Here is a 27073-nt window from a genome sequence, read left to right as displayed (position 1 = left end):
ATAGATAGATAGATAGATAGATAGATAGATAGATAGATAGATAGATATCTTGTTTCTGTCTAGTTGTTTACTCATTGTCTCTCCTATTTGATTGTCAGCTCAAGAAACCAGAATTAATTGCCAGGCACCATACTAGGTGCTGGGGATACAAAAGTGAAACAACTTCTACCCTCAGAGAGCATATATCCTACCAAGGTGATGATCTAATAGAAAGAGCTCTTATCTCAAATCCAGAAAACATGAGTTGTACCTGTAATTCAATAAGCCTTCTTTCTTGGTTTCTCCCCTCTACCAAATAAGGGAGTTTACTTACATGACCTTTGAGGTCCTTTCACTCCTCCGATGATTTTTTCACAGGGGAAGGGGAGAGACATATAGGGGCTTGAGCCATGTACCTACCCCTTGAGTCTGGCCAGTTGTGGTGGTGGGGGGGGGATCTGGTCAGCTCCTGTCTACATAGTAAGACCTTTTGGATGCTCCAGGATGGATTTTTAGCGTTTGGATCTTTGAGTCAGAGGATGTGGTAAATGGGGCTTTTCCCTGCGATGCAGACATCTGGAAGGGGTTAGATTTCCTGTCTGAGGTGGTCCTCAGGCATGACATCTCCATTCCTAGCCAACTGCTACCTTGAGTGGTACCATCAGTCTCTTTGGGCCCATCTTCCTGGCCACTTCCCTCATTCTTTCTCTCACCAATGGAGTCTGCTCCTATTCTGGAGACTACCCTGACAATTTCTCCTCTGTCTTCACTGCTGAGCAGAACACAGGAGACTCACAATAGAGTGAACGAATGAATGAATGAACGAACGAACAAATGATAAAACTGGAATAGACCTTGGAGACTGTTCTGGCCTTCTAATTTTATAGAAGAAAAACTGAGTCTCTTAAAAGGAAAGAGACTTGCCCAAGGTCACACACTGACCCAGTGGGAGAGCCAAAACTAGGAGCCAGGTCTCCTTACTCCCATTCTATCACACTGCCTCAGGCATCTTCGAGACAAAAAAATCCCTGCTTGTGTCTACTAAATTAAAAATGGAAACCCTTTAAACTGAAATACCATGAATGATCAGGATTGATTGGTATGATGGATAACCAAAAGAAGGTCACTTAACTTCCCTCAGACTCAGTTTCCTCATACGTAAAAAGATAATAATATCAACTACCTCCCAGAGTGGTTATGAAGATAAAATCAGATTATATTTGTCAAGCACCTTGCAAACTTTAACAAAATATATAAATTCTTAAAAAACAAGACAAAAAATCCACACAATGTCCTGCCTGTCTCTCATAGGATCCTGAGCAGGAAAGAACATTGGATCATTGGACTAACCCATTAACTTTGGAGATAAGGAAACTGAGACCCAGAACGTGGAGAGGATTTGATTAAGGTCACAAAGACAGTATGTGGTGGAAATGCAGTATCTAGACCCTCTGATAACAGAGGCAGGGTTTCTCCCACTGTACCACATAGTCTCCTTGCTAAGGTCTCATCCACTTAATATCATATTAATTTATTAGTCATTTCCTGAAACTCATTTTTATAAATCCATATTTATTTTTTGACATTATGCTTGTCTCCTCCCTTCTTCTGTCCCTGTCCCTCTGTCTCTTACACAGCCTCTATTAGCCTCTCTCCCCTGCCTTCCAGGGCTCTCTTTCCATGATTATTAGTCCAGAAGGCTTGGTTAATGGCACTTATTTGGAGCAAATGAATTAACATGGCGAAGAAGGCAAACTTGGGGCCACTCAGTCAATTAATGAGCCAAGACTGTAGAAAAGCAACATGAGGATACTGGGAGGGCCAGCTCCCTTGTCATAGGATATAATGCCTCCCTGCCCCCAACTTCTTACTCTCCTCCTCCTCCTCGTATAACCTCCTAGACTGTACCATCACAGTAGTTTCTTGAAAACAAGGATGCTGTTTCATCTAAGCTTTGTAACCACAATGCCCATGCAGGACTCTGCACACAGCAGGTACTTAATAAATGTTTGTTATTAGTGTTCTAGGGGTGAGGGTGTGTGATGATGTGTTTCTGTGGGTTTGATGTGTAATGAAGTATTACTAGGGGAATGTGATGAGGGTATTTATGACCTTGGGGAGGAAGGTAATTGTTTTTTTTTTCTGGGACCACAGATTGGAAGCACATGAGGGGGTAAGACATTACTGGAACCATGGGCTGCATTTGGGGGAAGGGAGCAGAAATATTTGCTTGGGCATCTGCAAGTAAACTCTACCATTGACTGGATTCCTGGGCAAGAAGGAAGCACTTTAGGTCCTTCTCAGTCCCCTTTACAAAACCATCCTATTCAAGCCTCCACATGCCACAGAGGTCTGTCTTGGACTTTCTCCTCTTCCTCTTTTAATGATCTCATTAGCTCCCCTGCATTCTCTTATAATGTCTATTCAGGTGACTCCCAATTAGTCCCATTTTCTCTCTTGAGCTCTAGTCCCATCGAGACTTCTTCACCCAGATGATACATAGGCTTCTCAAACTCAACTTGTCTGAAACTGAACTCATTATCTTCCCCTTAAACCCTCTCCTCTTAAATTCCACATTTCTGTGCAGGGCACCAGCATCCTCTCAGTCACCCATGCTCACAACCTTGGAGTTATCTTTCACTCTCCCCTGTCCTTCAGCACCCCCTCACACATATACACTCAATTCCTACTTCTTGTTTGGTACTGTCTCCACATCTGTCCCCTTATTTCCACTCACAAATCCTTATTGCATTTCAGATCCTTGTCACTCCTTGCCTGGACTATTGCAATAGCCAACTAATTGGTCTCCTTATAGCTAGTCTCTTCCTTCTCCAAACCATCCTCTCTGCAACTGCCAAACTGAAATTCCCAAAGCACAAGGCTGACCATGTCACTCCACAGCTCAAGAAGCCTTGGTGGCTCCCTATATGCCTCCAAGACAATTTACAACCTCCTCTGTTTGGTATTTAAAGCCCTTGACCATCTGGCTATAGCTTTCAAGGATTAGTTCACATGACTCCTGTATCCTATATTTCAGTAACACTGAACTTGCTATTCTCTACACCACATTCCATCTCCAGCTTTCACAGTTTTGCTTAGACTGTCCCCTCATGCTTAGGATGCTCTTCCTCATCACCTCTGACTCCTGAACTCTCCACTTTCCTTCAAGGCTCAGGTATCATCTCTTATATAAAGCTTTCTCTAGTCCCTCCAATGATTAGTGATCACCCCAAATCATTTGGTACATATTATATAGTCATTTATCTATGGAGATGTTGTATCACCTCAGTAGAATGTAAGCTCCTTGGGGACAAAGATTCTTCTTCTTTGGTTTTTGTTTCTTCAACACCTAATATAGAGACAGATGAAAGAATGAAGGAATGAAAGCTGGCTGTTGTCCTTCGTTCTCAAAGAGGACCAAAATGACGTCACTACGTTGGGGTCAAAGTGCAGTGTGTTTGACTGTGGCTGATAACTCGGCTCTCCCACTGTACTGGGAGTCAGAAGAAGTCCCTGTTCTGCTATTTTCTATCTGTGTGACTTTCTAGCTCTGAAATCTATGACGGCAAATCACAGAGGGAAGACTCTGCTTCTGCCTTTTTGAAAGACTGCTCTCATTCAGGCTCCCACTTGTGTAGGAAGGTCAGGGTCAGGGTGAGGATGGCCTCTTGAAAATGATAAGGATCTCTTTAGATGCAAGATGAGATCTTCTTGGTTCCCAAAGGATGGGTGGATGAAACAATTCAGAGGATTTTTGCAACCAGTGACATCTTGTGGCTGGAGCTCTCAACGTACATTTAATTTGAAATCCCCTTGTGAGCTCTAGAAGGCAGAAAAGGGATGAACTTTGTCCTTTTTATCTCAGCTTCTATCACACAAAAGATATGAGCCCCCCCCCCAATCTGAGCCCAGAAATGCCCTTGCTGAATCTAGGCAGCTAAGGGATATGACAGATACAATGCTGAACTTGGAACCAGGAAGACCTCCATTTGAATCCTGCTTTGGACAGACAGTACAGATAGAGCAAGCCTCTTAGCCTCAGTCTCTTCACCTGTAAAATGAGGCTAATGATAACAATACCTACCTCACAAGGTTGTTGTGATGATTAAATGAAATAATATACATAAAGAACTTTGCAACCTTTAAAGACCTATCTAAATGTTATCATTATTACTTTTTTTTCCTCTGTGATTCTTCTCCTGGAAATCTTTCTGGTAAGACTCCAAAAGCAGGGATCAGATCAAGTCTATTTATACCTGGACATACACTTCATAGAATCATGGAAGGGAATGTCAGAGACCACCTGGTTCAGATTCCCAGAATCACCCCCCCACACACACACACACCCTATTCACAGATCAGGAAACAGAAGCTAAGAGAGGGAGCTGTCCAAAGTTATACAGCCACAAAGTGGCTGAGTCAAGGTTAGAAGGCAGGCCTGCTGGCTGCTAACCTAGAATCCTTCCTACAGCGTAGTGCACAGCAAAAAAAGAGAGCGAGACCCTTTGCCAGAGGACCTAGGTTCAAATTCTAACTCCATCACTTAAAAATCTTGAGTTTGGACAAACCAATAAAACTCTGGACCTCAGTTTCCTCATCTATAAAATGAGGTAGTTGAACGAAATGATCTCCACATTCCTTTCTAGATCTAAATTTGCAGTCCTATGATTTGAGGGTCATTTTGCAAGAAAATAATTTTGAACCTTCAAGTGGTAGAAGTTGTCCATGCTTGTCTGTTCTCAGATTCATATTTAAAATAATGATCTTGAAAGCAGAGACTCCAGGGCTAAAGAAATAATAGTCCAGTTGCCCTCTTCTGTGGTCCAACCACATCTGAAAGGTTGTATTTAATTCTTCGTGCCACAGTTTAGGAAGGCTACTGATCAGTTGGAGTCTGTCCAAAGTAGGCCAACCAGGATGGTGAAGGCATGATGAGAAGACATCATGTCGTATGAGGATTCACCAGAATATGGATGATGTTTAGCCTGAAGAAGAGAAGCAGGCTTGAGTAGGGGGGCAGGGATAGCTGGCTTCACATATCTGAGGTACTGTCTCACAGAAGAGGAATTAGATTTATTTTGTTTGGTCCCAGGGTGGGGGGGGGAGGGGTAGAAATAAGAGTTAAAACAGCAAAGAAAAAAAAATTTAGACGTGAAGAAAGGATCCTGTTGATGGATGGGAGTTTCCACACCTGGAATGTTTTTGGTATTCCCTTATGTGCAAAGTGCTAACAATAGAAAGACAAAAAACAAAACAATGCTTGACTTTTAAGAACTGTATATTCCACAAGGAGATATGATATGGACCATTAAAGAAGCACAGACAAAGGGCTAAGAAGGCTTGGAGGTCAGAGAGATCACTCCTGGCTGGGGGTGGGAGATGAGGAGAACCAAGGAAAACAGTATAGCACAGATACATGGCATTTGGTCCGGGCCTTGAAGAATGAACAAGATTTTGATGGATGGAATGGGATATTGACAAGTACATGGGTATGAGGAAGAGAATGAGCAAAGAGGCAGAAGCAAGATATTGGCTGGAGGTGGGATGGAGATTGAAGCAAGGTTTGGTGGAGTCTTTGAAGGAGTGGGAAAAAAGTTGTATATCAGCAATCTATTCAGAAATTCGATTCTATGTTAAATGCACTTGGGAAACTCTCTCTCTCTCTCTCTCTCTCTCTCTCTCTCTCTCTCTCTTTCTCTCTCTCTCGCTCTCTCTCTTGCTCTGCTCTCTCTCTCAAAGAAACCCTATAGCAAGTCCTTTTTTAAGACAAAGTATTCTTTGTAAAGTGAAGCATCCTTTTATGGAGTGAAGCATCCTTCTGTGGAGGGGATTGGTGTGTCCTCAGTTTAGCAGCTGTGGAAAGGGGAAGCAGATTAGTTGGCAAAGGGGAAAAATACTAAACTTGGAATAATGGGACTTGAATTCAAACCTCATTTTTCTCAATTACTATCTGTATGTCCTTAGGTGAATCTCAGTTTTTCTGGGCCTCAGTTTCCTCATCTGTAAAATGAAAATGTTGGACCAGTTGGCCATTGAGGCTTCTGGTTCTAAATCCTTTAATTAGGTAACCTCTAAGTCCCCTTTTAGATCGATGATTGGCAATTGATCTATGATTTCCTATGTAGGATTAGATAAAAACCAGGCTCACCATAAGTGATCAGAGTATGCTAGCTCCCCAGTTCTATACCCCCCCTTTAACTTTGCACTCACCTGTGCAGAGGCTGCAGGATGTAAGGAAAATAACTTGGGATGGGGAAGCAGAAGACTTGGGTTTGAATCTAGAATCAGAAGCTTCCTAGCTACATGACCGTGGGCATCACATTAGATCTCTGAGCGGGGCCAATAATATCTACAATACCTATTTTATGGGATTGTGTCCAAAGTACTCAATAATGATAAAAGTGCCATAGAAATGGAGGCTAGTATCATTGCTGTTCACAGATACATAAATACATGTGTACACACATATGTTTGTCTTAAAGTTCAATAAAAAATATGATACTGTTAAATGCACATACACACTTGGATTCTCAGGAACACAGGGAGCTTCTGTCTGTGACTGTTGATAACTGCATGGGTCTGCAGTCTCTGGAACTCCCAGCATGCACTGGGGTGATGGTTCATTGCCAAGGCTCCCATCAGCTCCCTGGCAGGACTCAGGATTGCTGAGGCTTCCTAATCACCAGGGTTATGGAAATTTGGACCCAGTCATTTTGACCCCAGCAGGGTTCCATTCCAGTAGAAACTAGGAAAGATAGTGATGGATCCCAGAGGGGCACTATTGGACATCCTTATACTTGGAAACCAGGGCGGGTATTGGGAAGGTCACAGGATCAGGAAGTCCAAGATTTTAGAGATGGAAGAAACCCTTAGAGGTCATCCAGTCCAAACTTTCATTTTATAGATAAGGCTGTTTGGTGCTGCAGTGGAGATGAATCATGGGACTTGGAATCAGGAAGACAAATTCAAACACTGCATCAGACACCTGCCAGCTGTGTGACCCTTGGCAATCATTTAGCCTCTTTCAGACTCAGTTTTTCATCTATGAAATGAGGATAATAATAGCATCCCAGGGTTGTCTCAAGGATCAAATGAGATAATATTTGTTATCTCAAACTAACTATGGCCATCATGATAAATGAAGGACCAAGGCCTTGAGAGATTAGATGACTTGTTTAAGGTCCTATGGGTAACAAGTGGCATAGGCAGAATTTGAACCTGGGTCCTTCAACTCCAGAGCCCATGGTCTCTCTCTCATCATACAGGTTTGCTATTTCCTTCTCCAGCTCATTTGACAGATGAGGAAACTGAGGCAAACAGGGTTCAGTGACTTGCCCAAGGTCACATAGCTAGTAAGTATCTGAGGCTGGATTTGAATTCAGGTCTTCCTAACTACCCCCATCCCACAGGTTCAAGGCAACTTGGAAGCAGCAATAAGACAGCAGGTGACTTTAACATTTTCACTAAGAAGCTGTTTTTTTTTTAAAAAGAAAAATAGCTGCTGTTAGCAGTAGTAAAACAATATAATAAATACAAGAAATAAATCAAGTTAACATGTAATGAGCTGCCTTATTAATGCATTAAACCTGTAAGAAATGCTTAAGTGTTTAATTGGCACCTAATGAGGGTGCCAATTAGGGATCATTATACATTTCTTTAAAAATCCTAATTGACAGAGGGGTATTTCAATCAATGCTCATAGACCAGCAGAACTTGTAGTGACTCACCTGGAGGAGTGGGAAACCATAGGGCCAGCTCCCAACCAGGCAGTGCAGTCCCCCAGGGGGGATCAAATATCTGCTGGCCAGCCCTTCTTAATTAGGGTACAGCAAGATAATGAAATGTCCAGCTCTTGTCCTGATTCTGCCACTAGCTCTTTGTGTGACCCTGGAAAAGTCACTTACCCTCCTACTGATGCTTCCTTGAACCTGGTCACAGAGAAGAAAGTAGAGGAGGGGGGAGGAAAGCAAGAGGGATGACAGGGATAAGAAAAGGAGGCAGAGGAATATGAAGTCTAGAAAGAAAAATAGAAGGTGGAAGAGGACAAGAAGACAAACGGGGCAAAGCTATGACTAGCAATTTGGCACCCAGAAAGCTTCACAAAGTATACCTGGGACAAAACACTCTTAAGATAACTCTTTGACCCAAATTCAATTAGGGAGAGAGTAAAGACTTCCCATGGGGAAAGACAGAGGTCAAAGGACACCTTGAGGCTGTTTCTGGAAAGGCCATGGAATGAGAGAAGAGCAATTTGGGGCCATTCCTGGGCAGAGGATACTTTGCAGAAGGGGAATAACTGAGGTCAGCACCCACTAAAATTCAGTGCCCTGGTGCAAAGCCCCGGAATCTCCTGTCTCTGGTTCTGAGATGGAGGAAGGGGAGGAGACACCCCCCTGGCTAAGAACAGACCTCCTATGCTTATCTTGTCAAAAACACAATACTCCCAAGGTTAACTAAGAGAGATTCCATTGGCTCCAGCCTCTCAGGACTTGCCCAGGTCTGGATTTTACTGGCAGAGTTCTCTCCTTCTAGTTATAAGCCCAGTACCTGTGTCTACGGAGAGCAAAACTTGGCCCTCAACCTATAGTTGTTCAAGGGGGCAGCAGGAGGAGGAAGATGAAGAGGAGGAGGAATAAAAGAAGAAGAAAAAGGAGGAGCCAGCCACAGGCAGAGCTGCCTGGACCTAATGGGACCTGACAACAGAAGCAGGTTCAAATCTCAGGCACAAGGGAGGAGGGCTGAAAAGGAAAAACAGTGACAAATGACAGTAGATCCTATCTCAGCTCAGCTGGACGGATGGTGAATTTATTAATGCCCTCAACTTTGTCAGAGTATGGCACAATGGAGGCATGGCTCTCAGACTCAGTGATGCCTGCCTGTGGGTCGACCTCACTGTCCCTAACGAGATCATTTTTGGTGAAGTTGGATAGCAACGAAGCCCTGGTTAACTATTGCCTTGCAAGAACATTTGAGGGAATTCAAGGTATTTAGAAGAAGGGCTGACTTGGCTCTGTTCTCTCCTGTGGTCAAGGAGATTTTGGAAGAAGTAGAGAAGTTTAAGGATGGGACTTGGTCCAAGGCCACCTGAGAGGAAAAAGTAGAGAGTAGGGTGCCCGGGAGATAGATGAATGAGCCAGGACCTGTAGTGGAAGTACCAAATAATGAGGCAGGGACTTGGGAACCCCTGGAGGGAGCAGTAGTCTGGAGCATCCATCCCTGTGACCTCCCCCCTATGCCACTCTCACCCACAATACTCAAATGTCATAGGAATTACACAAGGGATGGCGGGAGGAGCCGTCTTGCTCTATGTGCTCAGATGCAAATCCTTTCTTTGTCTAAGTTCAACTGTCCTAGATTTGAAGCTTTGTGAGTCCTAGTGCTTGCTTACAAGACAAGTTAGTAATTACCATTGAAGGAGTGCCATGTGTGGAATTTCCCAGGTTTCACCTCAGTTGCGGGGAGGCAGTGAACCAGATAAATGACAAACTTCCATATACCCAGGCCCTTTGTGTTATAAGGGACCCTCTGACACAAGAATTACTCATGGAAGAGAAAGATTTACCTTGTTCTGTTTGGTTCTAGAGAGCAGAACTAGGAGCCCTGGGTGAAAGATGCAGAAGCCAACTTATAATTCGATGGGAGAAAAATGGGCCACTAGATGACGCCATAGTGAACAGAGTACCCAGCCCAGAGTCACAAAGAATCATCTTCCTGAGTTCAAATCTGATCACACACTAGCTTTGTGACCCTGGGCAAGTCACTTAACCCTGTTTGCCTCCGTTTCCTTATCTATAAAGTGAGCTGGAGAAGGAAATGACAATCCACTCCAATATCTTTGCCAAGAATACTCCAAATGGGTTCACAAAGATTCAGACATGACTGATAAATCACTGAACAACAACTGGAAAGGGAAAAAAATCCTTAGCAATAAGAATTGTCTTGATCCTTTATCCCCCAAAAATATTGTCTTAAAGGAGTTAGGAAATTTTAGCTCCTTAGAGATTCATAGATCTAGACAGTGGAAGGAACCTCAAAGACAATTTAGCCCAACTCTCTCATTTCACAAATAAGGAAACTGAGGTTAATGGAAATTAACTAATTCACCTCAGGTCACAAAGGTATCATTAGATTTAGGAGACGAACCCATACCCTCTGACTTCAGAGCCAGTGATCCTTCCACTGAACCACACTGTCTCTTCCTCTATTCAAACAGAGAAGGTGTAGACAGTCCCCTCCACCATGTCCTCCTCACCCAAGGGGATTGCAGATGGGATTCCTACATTGCTTGGGAGGTTGATGACCTCTGAGATTTCCCCCCTACACACACACACACACACACACACACACACACACAATTAGTCTGTAAACAAACACCAAAATGCACCAAGGGAAGCTCCTATTATAATACCATGATCTGAATCCTTTTGTTCCTCTGGATGCTGATGAGAATTCAGGAAAGAAAGACAGTGATGATATTCTAGAGTCCCCTACTTGGAGGGGAGCATGGATTTTCCAACTGAACCTCAAAGGCTACCTAGCCTAACCTTTAGAGCCAAATGTCGGAATTCTGGTGGCTAGGACAAATTCAGTTGGGGGTGGGAAGGGATACAGAGAATAGTCCTGTTGGACACCCCCCAGAGAAAGTAGAGGGAAAATGGGGGAATGATGTTGAGACTAGAGAAAGGTGGGGCATTCTTGGTGTTAGATGGACTTCAGGAGAGGAGCAGTATTTTCATGGTATTGTTGGTTCAATCATCTTAGTCATGGCTGACTCTTCATGACCTCATTTGGGGTTTTCTTGGCAAAGATCCTGGAGGGGTTTGCCATTTCCTTCTCCAGCTCATTTTATAGATGAGGAAACTGAGGCAAACAATGGTAAGTGACTCACCCAGGGTCACCCAGCTAATAAGTGTCCGAGACCAGATTTGAATTCAGGTCTGCCTGACTCCACTGCACCACCTAGCTGCTCTATTTTCACGGTACCTCACAGTATAAGCCCATAGAGAATCATATGGTCTTGAAAAATGGACCAAAGACAAAGCTCCAGTTGCCTCACACTAGTTATATCTCTGCCAATCCTGACCTAAATGAAATTATCTATACAGTATTCCTCAACAAGTAGTTATTCAACTTCTTTTTGACCAGCGGCAGAGAGATTACTACAATGATGGTAGGCTGCTTTTTTCTACTGTATCACTTTGCTGATTTGAAAGAGCTGGGGTTTTTTGTCTCTTCCCACCTTCAGTTTAGCTAAGCCCAAATGGGGGCAGATCCTTATATTGTATCAAGTTAAAAATCGCTTCACTAGGACTCCAATCCATCACATCAAATTTTTTGCCCTCTAGGGTGAAACAAAATAGGTCTAATTCCTTCCCTACCAGAGATGGCCCTGCACCTATTTGAAGACAGAGCCCTAAAGCACACTATTATAGACCTCCTTCCCTAGTGACATTACTCTTATCAATCAATGTTCTTTGTCATCATACAGTGAATTCCAAAACCACCTAATTGTACGTTTAGCCTTCGTGTCTCCAGTGGGGTCTCAAGGATATCCTCAAGCATTTTCTCAAATGCTTTGCTTAATTGGAATTGGGTAGTTAGCAAGGGAAAATTTCTAGGAGATGTGGTTTGGATTCTGAAGATTATAAAATCAGAAAGCTTAGGTATGGGTTGAAGGGGAGGGGGAGGTGGGCCAGGGCTGCCAAGAATGGGGAATGGACTGTGTAATAAAGAAGTTAATGAAGTGAGAACTAATTGGACTGTCCAGATGGGTTTCCTAGTATGAATGCTCCTTCTTTGCTCTGGGAAGTTGTATCGAATGATTTGTAATTCTATCTATCCTTTGTAGCTCCAAGCCCCCAGCTAAAGACAATGCCCTGGCAAAACCTCTCAGTGTGAAATCTATCTGTTTTTCTTTTCTGGGAGCTACCTCCCCCCCATTAGCCTTATTATTTCCAATAAGTACACCCAGACTAGCAAAGGCTTGTAGCTGACACTGTTTGAAAAGACAAAGCAAATATTTAAAACAAAGGAAGATAAACAGACTTTCCCATGCCCACAAGAGGAGAAAAAAGCTATAGAACATCTGCCTTGGGATCTAAAGTCCAGGGAGATTTCTGCTAGACAAGTGCTGTCCTAATACTCCCCATCCTAAATGTGCCCTGGTAGCCTTCCTCCCATTGTCCTAGCCCCTTTGTTTTTGGCAGGTACCCCTGTTTTCAATTCTGGTCCCCCTGACCTACTCAGTTCTCCATCTCCATGCTCATATACCTAGTCCAGAACTTGCTTTATCTCCTCTCCATCTCACTGAACTGACTTTTAAAGGTCATTCTAGGAGGTGTTGCTTATCACTGTTGCCTATCACCATGTTGTTCCCTTTCTAATTTACTCAAGGGATATGTTTTAACCTTATAACCTTTGACTTGTCAAATCTTTGTATTAATTTAGTTTGACACCTTGTTGTCAGGTACCTTTTATGTGACTAGGTCCTGGGTTTTCAAGGACCACTCCCTTATGATAGAATCTTATAGTGGGAAAAAGCCTTAGAGGGATCATAAAATCACAGATTTAGAACTGAAAAGAATTTTAAAGGTCACCAAAACCCTCCTTTTATAGCTTAGGAAACTGAGCCCCGGAGAAGTTAGTTAAGTGACTTGCCCAAGGGCACACAGGTAGAAAGTGGTGGAGATGGGAATTGAACCCAAGTTCTTTGTCTTCCAAATCAGTATTTTTCCCACTAAACTCAACTCCTTTGTTTTATGGATGACGAAATAGAGACCTAGACACCTTGTCCGATGGTACTTAGCACAGCACCTGATACATAGTAGGCACTTCTAAATGTTTGCTGACTTGACTTGATCCCAACCTATACCTGAACAGGAACCTATTTCATGACCTCTCCAGCCAATGGTCATACAGTCTGCAATTAAAGAGCTTCGGTGATGGGGGGTGCCAGCTTCCAAGGTGCTTCTTCCACTTTAAGACAATTCTCACAGTCTGAAAGATTTTCCTTGTGTTGAGCTAAAATGTGCCTTTTGGCAACTTTCACACATTGAAGCAAGAAGAATAAGTCAAATCTTTCTCCAACAGAATGGCTCTTCAAATACTTTTCTTTGGATTTAGAGTAGGAAGGGAATGCAGAGATTATTTCATGGGAGTCCCTTGTTTTATAGACAGGGGCATTGAGACCAAAAGAGGGGAAGAGACTGTCCCAAGGTCATACAGGAAGAAAGCAGCAGAGCTGAGATTTGAACACAAGTTTTCTGGTCCATTGTGTTTTTCTCTCTACCTCAAGTCCCTTGCATAGCTGAAGACAATCATCATCTCTCCCACCCCCATTCCCTTCCAGTCCAAACTTTTTTTTTACTTTTATCACAGATTTAGAGCTGGAAGAAGCCTTAGAGGTCATCAGGCTCAACTCCTTTGCTTTACAGATAGGGAAGTTAAGGTACAGAAAGTTGAGGTGAACTGTCCAAGGTCTCACAGATAGCAGAGCTCAGCTCTGGTTCTCTGGCTCCAAGTCTATCACTCTTCCCGTTGTGCCATGATGTTTTCCTTTAGCTAATCTTCTTATGGCTTCCAGCCTTCTTTCTGTCCTGCTTATCCTCCTTTGAACCCACTCCAGCTGTCAGTGTCAATGTCTTTGCTAAAATGTGTGGTCTAGAATTGAATGCAATTCTCCAGATGTTTTCTCCCTCTTGCCTCCCTGAGATGTGGGTCTTCCTCTTGCATTCCCTTCCTGTCCATGAATCATCCTAGACCATAAGACAGAGGGTTTATGTGCTTCAGAGCCTTCCCCGGGGAGAAGAAACCTGAGAAGGGCTTAACAGATGGATAGGGAAGTGCAATGGGGACCATGTCCCAAGGCTAGTTTCCTTGATGCCACAAAGAACTAGAACTGAGAGATGGGAGAGAAGAAGAAAGAGAAAGGGATGGTGGAAGAGAAAGGAAAGGAGTGAGAGAAGAGGGGAGGAGGGAGTAAAGGAGAGGGAGAAGAGAGAGGAGAGAGAGAGGAGATAGGAAAGGGGTGAGAGAGGAGGGAAGGATGGAGAAAGGGAAAGGGCAATGGGAGGGAGAAGAGGAGGAAGGAAGGGAGGAGAGAGAGAGAGAGAAGTGGGAGAAAGGAAAAATGATGGAAAGGGGACAGAAAGAGGGATGAGTGGAGATAAATGGAGGAAGGAAGGAGGAAGGGAGAGTGGGAGAGGAGGTAGGGGGAAGAAAGGAAATGAGAGAGAGGAGAGAGAAGAAAGGAAAGAAGGCGAAAAATCCCTCACTCTCCCTTCCTCCCTCCCCCCTCCAGCTGGTCATGGTCACGCAGAGTCATTGATGAGGAAGTGTGGGTTTCAGCTATTTAAAATGCCAGAACATTCTCCCTTCTCCCTCCCTGCCACCCCCCTGATCTCTGAAATGCATAGGAAACTCATACTTTGGAAAGGGCAACTAATTCATTTTCCCCCCTGGAAGTTGTTGGGGAATTCATTTCCTAGAGAGAGCTGGAGCTGCTTGCTGCTTTGTAGAGAGAAATAGGTACCATCCAGCCCCCTTGCCCTTCCCTACCCCTCCCCAAGCTCTCAGAGCTGGGCCTATTAAAGAAGTAATTAAAGGAACTAGAATGGACTGGCTAGAGGTGGGGAGGAAAGCAAAGGTTTGTGGATTCTCTTAGCTGGGTGCCGCCTCTTGGGGCTCTGGAATTCTGCTCCTTCCTCCATTATGAGCCACTGACTCTGTGGTCTTCTGGGTCAATATCTGTCCACTGGACAGACCCCAGCACAGAGTCAGTCTCTGTGGCCATAGCACAGATGAGAAAACCTCCCAAGAATGCAATAGCATGGGCTTCTTTGTTCATCATAATGTCAGATCAGCTGCTAGAGAGGACCGGCTTTCCCCTTCAGGTCAGAGATGCTTTGAAGGTAAAGGGTGTCTGTCAGAACACAGGCTCCCTGAGCTTTCTGTGTCTCCCCACTCAGAGCAGGCTCCTGGAAAGCAGGTCAAATGGAACACAGGACTTGGAGTCAGCAACAACAGCATTCAAATCTTACCTCCATTTCTTACTAGTTGTATGACTGTGGACTGGTCATTTACCCACTCCTTGCCTCACTTTCCTCATCTGTAAATGGTAGGGTTTGACCAATGACTTCTAAGGTCCCTTTCAGCTCCAAGCCTATGATCCCTAGGATCTACTTAATTTCAAATCAGCTCAGAAAACATTTTCTGATGACCTCCCATGTACAGGGCTCTGTGCTAGGTTCTGGTGGTGGAGTAGAAATGGGGGAGGAGAAGGAAGGACAACAATAATCAATAATTCATATCCCATAATACTTTATAGTTAAATAATCATAGCAGTGTGTATAAAGCAATGTAAAATTTACAACAACTGTATGAAGCAGATAATAAAAGTATTATTATTCTCCTTTTACAGATGGGGAAACCAGGGCCAAGAGGGAAAATTATTTTTCACCAAATTCACAAGTAGTAAGCTTCAGAGACCCCAGGGAAGCTAGGTCTACTGACTCCCAAGTACCTGTCCTCAGGGAACTGACAGTCTAGCTGGGAAGATAAGTTCAACAGAGGAGGAAACTAAAATAATAATCACAGATTTGAATAACAGTTCAAGACAGTGGAAGAGATGTCACAAGGCCAGGCATGATTAATTGCTCAATGAATCATACAGATAATAATTGTTCAAAGATGTCAGAGGAGAGAGAAGCTTCTTCAGGCTGGGGAAAAATCCGATCCAATTCAATAAAGCTTTTGTAAGTGCCTACTGTGCGCTGTGTATTGTACAAGTTGCTGGAGATACAAAGACAGCTCTCCCCAAGATATTCTCTCCCTTAAAAAATTTTCATCCTACTATACAATATGAACATAAAAAGAAAGTAAAAATTAGGGTGTCACAAAGGAGTCTGCCATTTGAACCAAACCCTAAAAGATGACTGCAACTGGAAGAGGCAAAAAGGACATAAAAACAAGAGGAGTGGAAGGCATGAAAGGGTGTCAGGGCTGGGAGAGCCTTAGAGATCACCTCTTACACATCCCTCCTTTTGGAGATAAATAAACTGAGACTCAAGGAGGAAGATGGACTTGGTCAAAGTCACACATTAGCATCACAAAATAGGAGAACCAGAAGGGACCTTATACATCTTCTTTTTCAGTTCCCTTTCATTGGACCACATTGTCTCTTCTCAGAGAACAGTGACTCTTCCAGTTTGGCTGAACAGGTGTGGGAAGGTGAGTTGTAGGAGAACAGCCTGGAGGGGAGGTTGGATGGGAACTCAGAGGACCTGGAATGCCAAGCATTTGGAATTTATCATGAGGTCCTTGGGTAGCCATTGAAAGTTTTTGAGCAAATAAGAGCAAGCATTTATACTTCACCTACTACGCGCCAGGTGCTTTATAAATATTTTCTCATTTGATCTTTACAATAAGCCTGCAATATAGGTGCTATTATTATCCCGATTTTACAGATGAGGAAACTGAGGGTAAAAGACTTGCCCAGGCTCACATAGCTAGTAAATGTCTGAGGTGGGATTTTAACTCAGGTCTTCCTGGCACTCTATTCACTGTGCCACCTAAATACACTAGAAAGTTGGCTCTGGAAGCCTGTGCAGTACGGATAAGGGGAAAAGACTAGAGGCAAGAAGGCTATTGCAATAATCCAGGCTAGAGGTCATAAGGGTCTGAAGTAGAGTAGTAGCAAGGTGAGTGAAGAAGGGGAATGTGTAATAAATATTCTGGAGTCAAATGAACAGGATTAGCAACTGATCAGATGTAGAAGTTCAGAAATAATGAAGGGCCTGAGATGAAACGGGTTTTGAGCTCAGGTGACCTAATGGGTGGTGATGAATTCAACAGAAATAGGGAAGTCAGGAAGAGGGGCAAATTTAAGGAGGAGGAGGATGAATTCTGTTTGAGACACATTAAATTTGAGCTGCTAATGGGAATACTCACACTGAGATACCCAGCAGACAGTTGGAAGTATGGAACTGGATCTCAGAGGAAAGATCTAAGCTCTATATGTAGATTTGAGGGTCATCTGTCTAGAAGGGAACATGGAATGAGAATGGAAGGAGTTATTAAGTGTGAGTTTTGACTGATGAGAAAGAAAAGGTCTGAGGGCAGAACTTTGGGAGATACCTACATTTAAAGCTTGAAAGGAAGAAGAAAAGGCATTGAAGAAAAAAAATTTATGAGATAAGTAGGAGGAAATCAGTATTGAGTAGCATAGCATAACATTGAATTTATTTTTTTTCATTTATTTTTAATACTCATTTTTTAAAATTTTGAGTTCTGAATTCTCTCCCTCACTCCTTTCTCTCACCCATCCATTGAGAAGAAAAGCAATATGAGATCAATTTATGTGACATAATGCAAAACAAATTTCCATATTAGCAATGTTGCAAAAAAATGGAAAAAATAAAGTGAAAAATCATACATCAATCTCCAATCAAAGTTCATCAATTCTCTCTCTGGACGTGAATAGCATTTTTCATCATGAGTCCTTTAGAATTGTCTTGAATCATTGTCTTGATCAGAAAAACCAAAAGTCTTTCACCGTTGATCATTGTAACAATATTGCTGTTACTAGGTGCAATGTTCTGCTGGTTCTTCTCATCTCCCTTTGCATCAGTTCCTATAAGTCATTACAGGTTTTTCTGAAACCATCTTGTTCATCATTTCTTATAGCACAATAATATTCCAACACAATCATAGACCACAATTTGTTTGGCCATTCCTTGATTGATAATAAAGCATTTTGGAAGTCAAAGGAAAAGAAAATTGTCTAGAAGAATGGAGAGGTAACTGGTGTCAAATTCACCTAAATATCCCTGCCCCCCTTCTCCAGTACCTAATGCTGACCAAAGTCCAGCATCAGTGTTGTCATCTGCCACTGATATGATTTCTCCATCAGTAAAATGAAAGATTTGAACTAGTACCTCTCTAAGGTTCCCTCCATCTGAATTCCCTGATTCTATAACTTGCATCTCCAACCTTTCCTCTCCAAAACTTGCTTCTCTCCTCCAACTAATTATATTCTGTTCATATCAGTGCAGCCCAACATACATTTATCAGATCTCTCAAAGGACCTGGGCTTAGCACCAGGTCTACAAAATAATATATTTTTTGCCCTGAAGGAGATTATAATTTTTTAAATCATTTTTTATTTTTAAAATTTTTTTAACATTTTTATTTGAAATTTTGAGTGACAAATTCTATCCTTTCCTCTTCCCCCCCCTGAGATGGTAAGCAATCAAGTACAGGTTATATATGCTTATTTATGTAAAACATTCAATTATGTAAAACATTCCTTTACAACCAGTGTCTCTGATAAAGGCCTCATTTCTAAGATATACAGAGAATTGAGTCAAATCCATAAGAATACAAGTCATTCCCCAATTGATAAATGGTCAAAGAATACGAACAGGCAGTTTTCAGAGGAAGAAATTAAAGATATCTATAAGCATATAAAAATGCTCTAAATCACTATTGGTTAGAGAAATGCAAATCAAAACAACTCTAAGGTACCACATCTCACTGGTCAGATTGGCTAAGATGACAAAACAGGAAAATGACAAATGCTGGAGAGGATGTGGAAAAATTGGAACACTAATTCATTGTTGGTGGAGTTGTAAACTGATACAATCATTCTGGAGAGCAATCTGGAACTATGCCCAAAGGGCTATAAATAATTGCATACGCTTTGACCCAGCAATACAACTTCTAGGGTTGTATACCAAAGAGATTATAGAGGTGGGAAGAAGACCTGTTGTACAAAAATATTTATAGCAGCAAAGAATTGGAAATTAAGGGGATTCCCACCAATTGGGGAATGGCTAAACAAGTTGTGGTATATTAATGTAATGTAATGTAATACTATTGTGCTATAAGAAATGAGGAGCAGACAGACTTCATATTTACCTGGAGAGACTTATACAAGCTGATGCTGAGTGAGAAGAGCAGAACCAGGAGAAATTTGTGCACAATTACAGACACAACTTATGTGTGATGACCAACTTTGATAGACTGGATTCTTCTCAGCAATGCAAAGTTATAAGACAACTCCAAAACATAATAGAAAGAGATGTCTACATTCAGAGAAAGAAATAGAACAGAGTTTGAACGCAGATTGAAGCAAACTACCTGCTCTATTTCTTTTTCTTGTTTGGTTTTGTTTCCTCTTTCCCATTTTTCATTCCATGGTTACAATCCTTCTTTATAACCTGACTAATGGCTAATGTGAAAGTATTTGCAGATCCTATACTTGATTGCATGCCACCATGGGCAGGGCAGGGGGGTGGGGAATTTGAAACTCAAGGGATTGTGGAACTGAATCTTGTAAACTAAAAATAAACAAATTAATAAAGAATTTTATCAATCAAGAAACATTTCCATATTAGTTATTTTGTACAAGAAGACTCAAATAAAAGAAAAAATGAAAAAAAGAAACTGAAGAATAGCATGCGTCAATCTGTATTCAATCAATATCAGTCCTTTCTCTGGAGGCATATAGTACGCTTCATCATTAGTCCTTTGGGATTGTTTTAGATCATTGTATTGCTATAATAGCTAAGTCATTCACAATTTTTCATTGAACAACATTGCTGTTATTGTATACAATGTTTTCTGGTTCTGTTCACTTCACTATGCATCAGTTCATGTAAGTCTTTCCAGGTTTTTCTGAAATCATCCTACTTGTCAATTTCTTATAGTACAGTAGTATTCCCTCACAAGCATATACCACAGCTTGTTTAGCCATTCCCCAATTGATGGGCATCCCTTTGATTTCCAATTCTTGGCCAACACAAGAGAGGTGCTATAAATATTTTTAGATGAATAGCTCCTTTTCCATTTTAGGGGATGTCTTTAGGATGTAGACTTAACAGTAGTATTGCTGGATCAAAGGGTATACTAGTTTTATAGCTCTTTGGGCATAGTTCCTAAATGTTCTCCAGAATAGTTGGGTCAGTTTACAAAGGAGCTTATAACTTTGAAGAAGGATCCAAAATGCATACAAACCAGTGCGGGGGAAGGGAGGGAAAGAGAGAGAGACAGAGACAGAGATAGAGAGAGACAGAGATACAGAGAGATAGAGAAACAGAGACTGAAAGAGAGAGACAGAGAGACAGAGCAGAGAGAATGCAATTTGGACAAAAAGAGAAAAACAGTTCCAAGAAAACCTGAGGGAGAAGATTTCAGCTGCTGGGAATGTCATGATCAGAAAAAAATCATGGATGAGATAACACCTGAGTTAATCTTTTAGAGAAAATGATTTTTTAAGAAATAAGTTTAAATTGTTATTCTGAATTTAATTAACGAACGGGAAGATTTCCATATATAAAGAACAAAGAGAAATTTCATACAAAATCAGAATCTCATTACCTGCAGCTTGTTTGTTTGTTTGTTTAGAAATATACTCAATTCATCATGTTAGTTCCAAAGCTAAAGGATCTCGCTGTTCTGTGTTGCCCTGTGATCCTCCTTCTGATCTCTTCTGTGAATTTTCTTTAAATGTTCCATTGATGCCTTTTCTTATTTTCCTCTCTTTGGCATCAATATCATCCCCCTCTCTCTTCCTTACTACTAACCCTCTCCAAAAAAGAAACTCTCTCTTGGAACAAGTTAGCATAGTCAAACAAAATAAATCCACCCTTTGGCCATGTCAGAAAATGGATATCTCTTTCTGTTCTTCTAATCTATCACCTCTCTGTCAAGACATAGGCAACATGTTTTATCATCAGTCCTCTGGAACAGTAGTAGTCAGATTTCCTAAGTCTTTCAAAACTGTTTTTCTCTACACTGTCATAGTCATTGTATAAGGGAACAACTAAGTGACACAATGGATAGAGTGCCAGGTCTGGAGTCAGGAAGATTCATCTTCCTTAGTACAAATCTGGCCTCAGACACTTACTAGATGAGCAACCCTGGACAAATCACTTGACCCTGTTTGCCTCAGTTTCCTCATCTGTAAAATGAGCTGGAGAAGGAAATGGAAATCCACTCTAGTATTCTTGCCAAGAAAATTCCAAATGGGGTCACAGAGTCAGACATATCCGAAATGACTGAACAAGTCATTGTATAAATTCTTCTCCTGGTTCTACTCACCTTACTCTGCACCCATTCATATAAGGCTTCTCTGAATTCATCTTACTCATACTTTCTTTTCTTAGTATTTATATAGCACTTATAACTTTTCAAAAGCTATACATATATCTCATCTGAGCACCACAATGACCCTATGAGGTAGGTGCTATTATTATATCCATTTTATAGATGAAGAAACTAAGTCTGAGAGAGGTTAAATGACTTTCCCAGGATCACACATATAGTAACTGTCCAAGGAAGGATTTGAACTCAAGGTCTTCCTGACTCCAAGTTCAGTGCTCTCTCTACTGTGCCAACTAGCTGTCTCTCTTCGTTTCTGAACAAGTAATATTCCATTACATTCTTATGCTAGAATTTGTTCAACCATTCCCTAATTTATAGACACTCCATTAGTTTCCAATTCTTTGCTACAACAAAGTGTTGCTATGAATATTTTTCTACATATGGGCCCTTTTCCTGTTTCCTTTCTCCCTTTGGGGTATACATCTAAAAGTGAAATCACTAACTTGATCGCTGTGCACAGTTTAGCGATTTTTCTGGGAATGGCTTTCCTGAATGGTTGGACCAATTCATAGCTCCACCAACAGTGCATTAGTGTGCCTGTCCTCCCACATCCTCTCCAACAATTGCCATTTTCCTTTATTGTCATATTCACCAATTTTGTGAGTGTGAAAATTCAGAGGCAGGAGAGAGCAAAAATATTGCTGAACCGCTAATAGTTCGATTTGACTAGATCAGAGACTGTTTCAATGGAAGTAGTGTGGGATAAGGAAGGGTAGGTTAGATCAAATATTGGAGGCTTTGAATGCCAGGTGGAGAAGTTGTATGTTTTATTCTGCAGTCAATGGGAAACCACCAAGGGTTTCTGAGAAAGGGAGTGACATGACTGAGACTAGTATAGTCTCAGTATAGTAATAAGTTTAATTTAATAATAATTACTAGTATAGTAATAAGATTAATTTGGTAGCATATGATAGATGGTTTGGAGGTGGGAGGATGGGAAGGGAAAAGAGGTGAGGAGACTAGTTAAGGGGCTATTGCAAAAATCCAGGTAAGAGGTGATGAGGCCCCAAGCTAGGTTTCTAACACAATGGCATGAATGTATGTTTGCGGGGAGGGAGAGGGAAGGTCCTGCCCCAGCTTCCAAAATCCTGAGGTCCACCTCTAGACAAAACACAAATGTAGAAGAAGTGTGAGAAAAGGCCTTTAGAGGATGGTGATGAGGAAGGGAGGAAGCACTATCTGGTAAGACCAAATCCATTTGTCCATCACCTTCTCTAGTCAACAATCAACAAAACAATAAATCAAGCCCTGATTTCTATAAAAGTTGTAAGTGGGTAGGACTGTAAGCATAAATGATGCCCATACCCCACAAGAATGGGAGGCTCTAGAGGGTCACCTTGCCATATCACGGCAGTGTTTAGGGCACTCATGGTCTTGTGGAATCTAGGAAAAAGTTACAGAAATGTCTAAGGGCAGAGTGGAAACTATGACCTCCTCTCCCTTGTGACCCTTTACCGCCACCCCTCTCCACTGGCACCATCAACTCCTCTCTCTCTCCTGCCAGGCCAGGCCCTTGGAATCCCGCAGCTTCTGTTCCTGTTTCTGGAAAGGGGGAGGGAGAAGGGGAGGAATGGAGTTGGAGTGCCCCCCCTAATCCATAATCATTAGCTGATTTGCATGAGCTCATCAGGGGAGGCACAGGTGACTGCACTCACGACCTCACCACTTAATCATTCCTTGCATCTTTAAAAATACATGGTAATGCCCTCTGCATGCTTGGAATGATCAAGCAGGGCAGTGTCCCCATACTCAGCTCCCCTGGCCTGCAACTCCTCCCAAACAAGCTCACCACCTTCTGCCTCTCCTCCTGACTCTATCATACCCTTCTCAAGTTTTCTAGCCTCAGAATTTTTTTCCCTACCAAGCCCCTGCCTCCTCTCTCTACAAACTCTCTTCATCTTTGTGCATTATGCTCAGCCAAGGTCCCTACACTTGGCAGGACAGGGAACTTCTAGGATATCATTAACATCATGGACCCACAGGACTTCAGGGCTGGAAGGAACCTGAGACCATTCATAGGAAGAGGACTGGATTTAGAGTCAGAGAACCTAGCTTTACATGTGTTATCTGTGTGATCTTGGACAAGTCAACTCCCCTCTTTAGTCTCAGTTTCCCCTTCTGTAAAGTTAGGTGGAAGGGTTTAGACCAGATGACCCCCAAGGTCCCTTGTAGAATCGTATTATGGAGCATAGACTATCAGAGCTGAAAGGAACCTCAGAACATAAGTGGTCAGTCATGGGAGGAGCCTTAGAACATGGAATATCAGAGTCAAGGGGCTTTAGAATTGGACAGAATGTGGAATGACAAAACTAGAAAAGGCTTTAGAACATAGAACCTAAAATACCAATACTAGAAAGGACTTTAAAGCAGAGAATGTTAGAGAATATGGAAATAGCTTCATCCAATCCCCTCAGTTGACATATGAAGAAACTGAATGTTAGAAAGAAGGGACCTAGCCTGGTCACAAAGGGAGTTAGTGGTCAAGATGGCCCAAACTAGAATCCAGGAATCTGAGGCCAGAGCTCTTTCTACCACATGGCATCACCTTTCCTTGCAGCAGGAATTAGGACATGTTCAGCTTGGAAGTCACAAAGCCTCCTTCCAAGAGTATATTGGGATTGAGAGAGCCCTGCATGATCAAGGTCTTTATGGGGCATGAAGGCTGGGTAAGGGAGGCCAAGGGCCAGGCTGGATTTGGGTAAGTGAAGACTTAGGTCCTGCCCTTGGGGGAGCTTCCAGGAAGGGAGACAAGACACAAAGTGATAAGTGAGAATCCCAGATGTGACAAATATTTAGTGAGAACCACAGAAAACCAGAGGAAGAAAGGGCTGATGTGAGCTGGGAGAATTCAAGAAAAGTTTCTTGGAAGAAGTGGGATTTCAGCTAGGCTTTGACATATGGGCAAGATGTGATTGGCAAAAAGGAAAGGGAGAAAATTCCAAGATGGGAGGGCAAGATGAGCAAATAATGAATAATAACTGACATTTGTAGAACACAAGGTATACAAAATATTTTATATTTGTGTGTCTGGATGTATATATCTCTGTGTGTAGATGTAGATAGATATAGATGTAGATACAGATACAGATATAGATACATATATAGATATAGATAAGAGACACATACATTATCATCAGCCTCATTTTACAGATGGACCATCAGAAGCTCAGGAAGGTACCCTCACCCTTAGGGGTGACTCACCTACTAAATGTAAAGTCATGACTCACTTTGGGCCTAGCACAGTCTCCACTGTGATCTCTGCAGGTGCAGAAGAAGGGCAATGACAGACTTCTCTGGCTTGAGCTAGAGGAAGATGTTTGGGAGGAAGCTGGAGATCTAGACTGAGGCCAGGTTGCAGAGGGCCTTGAAGAGTCTGCACATTATTTGAAAAGAAAAGTACATGAAAAAACGTTTTGTAAATATTGCTGTTAGTCCTTCATTTTGAAGATCATTGACATCATCATGGAGTGATGTCATGACTTGCTCATGAATTGTATTTAAGTGAGGAAGAGTTGCATGAAGGCATCAGCCTCACCCTTTCTTCCAGAGTCATCCAAGTCTGGTGGCAGGACAAAAGTCAGGATGACTGACGATGGTGCAGGATGCAGTGGAGGACCCTGGCATCTTCAGTGTCTGACCAAGCCCTAAGTGCTCCACAGCACCTGCTTCAGTCACCTTCATTGCTATTGGGACAAATTGTTCCCTTCTGCCCATTCCACCCAGAGGAGTCAGCTTTATAAATATAACCACTAGGTGTGGGTGTGGGAAGGTACAGCCAGTTACCTGTTCCTGCTGTGAGCAGACCCTGGTGCGTGCTGGCTGTCAATCTTCCATGGGCTCTTCCCTCCACACTCCAGTCTCTCATGTAAGAATTCATAACCTTGTTTGTGCTGTAGGTCCCTTTTGCAGAATGGTGAAGGATCGTTTCTCTGTCCTTCTCTGAATATTGTTTTTAGATGCATAAAATATAGAGGATTACAAAGGAAACCAATGATCTTGAGATATAGTTATCAAAAAAAATTTTTAAGTTCATAAAATCCAGGTTAAGAACCTTTGCTCTAGGCCTGTTGGCAGTGCCCCCACCTACTGATTGTTGGACTTGCTTTCCTTCATTGGCACTTCACAGTTAGGTCAACAGCATTTAAGAACTTAGCGTATGCCAGGACTGTGCTAAAAACTAGAGAAATAAAGAAAGGTTTAAAAAAACAGCCCCTGCCCTCAAGTGGCTTGCATTCCAATGAGGGATATAATGTGTAATAACTAAATACATACTATACATAGTATTTGTCTATATATATCATATATAGTCTGTATATATGATATATATGTGTGTCTGTAGGAGGGGAAGGAGTGAGGGAAGGAGAGAGAGACAGAGAGACAGAGAGAGAGAGAGAGAGAGAGAGAGAGAGAGAGAGAGAGAGAGAGAGCTACCGAGAATGAAGATGCTGAGAGAGAGAATTGCCAGGGGCCAGAGTTGCTAAGAGAGAGAGAGAACTGCCAGCCAAAGCTGCTGAGAACTAGGAGGCATGACTGTGGTGCCAGTATTTTGTCTGTCTGTTTTGATGTTACTTGTCAGATATGTTTGTTGATAGAGGCCTCAGACTTTGTTGGGCCTAAGTTGATTTCACAGGCAGAAAGTGAATTGAAGAGGATGCTGGCAATGTGTATGAATGTTATGGTTTCTTTGTTAAGTTTTGTCTTCCCAGGAACAGAAACTGCCTTCGGTCAAGATGAAGAAAAGACCTCTCCTTGGGTATTGAATGCTGTAATGATATTGTAACCTAATAGTGACCTAGGGTTGGATGGCCTTTGTGCTTTGCAAATGACCAAATGAATGTGCTTTGTTTATGATTGGAAACTAATTTCCACTTGAGAAGAGAGACTGTGATTGACTAAATGAGTGTATTACCCAGGGGTGGAGACTTTGATTTTATACTTTTTGATTGAATTGAGGAGTTACTAAATAATTTAGTTACACATGGTGAATGCTGCATTTTTATTTTCTGTGAATGCTTTGTCTTAATCTGTCACTGAATAAATGGAGAGTTACTCATAATCCGAACCTTGGAAGTTGCTTGTGCTTGGCATTATAAAAAGGTGGAATTTATGCTAAGTCTTAAAGAAGTCAGGGAAATTAAGAGGGAAATGATGAAAAAGCAAAGTATTCTACGGTAGGAGACAGTCTCTGCAAAGACACAGAGATGTCTGGTGAACTACAATTAGCCCAACATTGCTGGAACATAGATTACATGGAGGAGAGTAAGGTATAAAAAGACCAGAAATATAGCTTTAAATTCCAAACAAAGGAGTTTATGTGTGATTCTGAAAAGTAATAGAGATCACTTAGAGTAAAATAGCTATGAGGTCATGACCTTCTTACATGTACCCTGTCCTGTTGCCAAGATCAATACTGAGATTTGCCTTATACCAAAGGGTGTGTTGAAGTCAGGTCAAACTGGTTCACCAGAGCTGATTATTAAATTTTCAGTGTGAGCATATACACCTTGGAAATTGGCGAATGTTATACAAGGCTTAATTTATTGCATTTCTAGACTTAAGAAAATGGAAATGGAGGATTGGGGAAAATATTAACAACACAAGTTTAAACTTAAAAATGTGCTTACCTCTTCCTTGTTGTTAGAAAGCAAAGCACCAGTGTTCTCTATGTCTGGGGCACTGTGCTAAGTTTTGGGAATAGAAGGACAATCAAAAAAGATAGAAAGTCCCTGCCTTCAAGAAAAGGGAGGTTGAAGAGTCATGGGATATGCCCCAGCAGGGACAAGGTACTGAAGGAGTCTAGGACATCATGGGTTGAATTGGGTTTGGAGTGTACATGGTTGGCATTCTGGATGAATTCATCAATAAGATAAGGAGACTGTAGAGATGTGGATGTTTCCAGTATGAAGGTGGCCTCGGGGCAGAGTTCCATTGT

The sequence above is a fragment of the Petaurus breviceps genome, unplaced genomic scaffold (assembly GCF_028583685.1).
Source record: "Petaurus breviceps papuanus isolate PSGF00001 unplaced genomic scaffold, PetGlider_PUasm1.0 227, whole genome shotgun sequence".
Lineage (NCBI taxonomy): Eukaryota > Metazoa > Chordata > Mammalia > Diprotodontia > Petauridae > Petaurus > Petaurus breviceps.
This window is presented reverse-complemented; position numbering follows the sequence as displayed.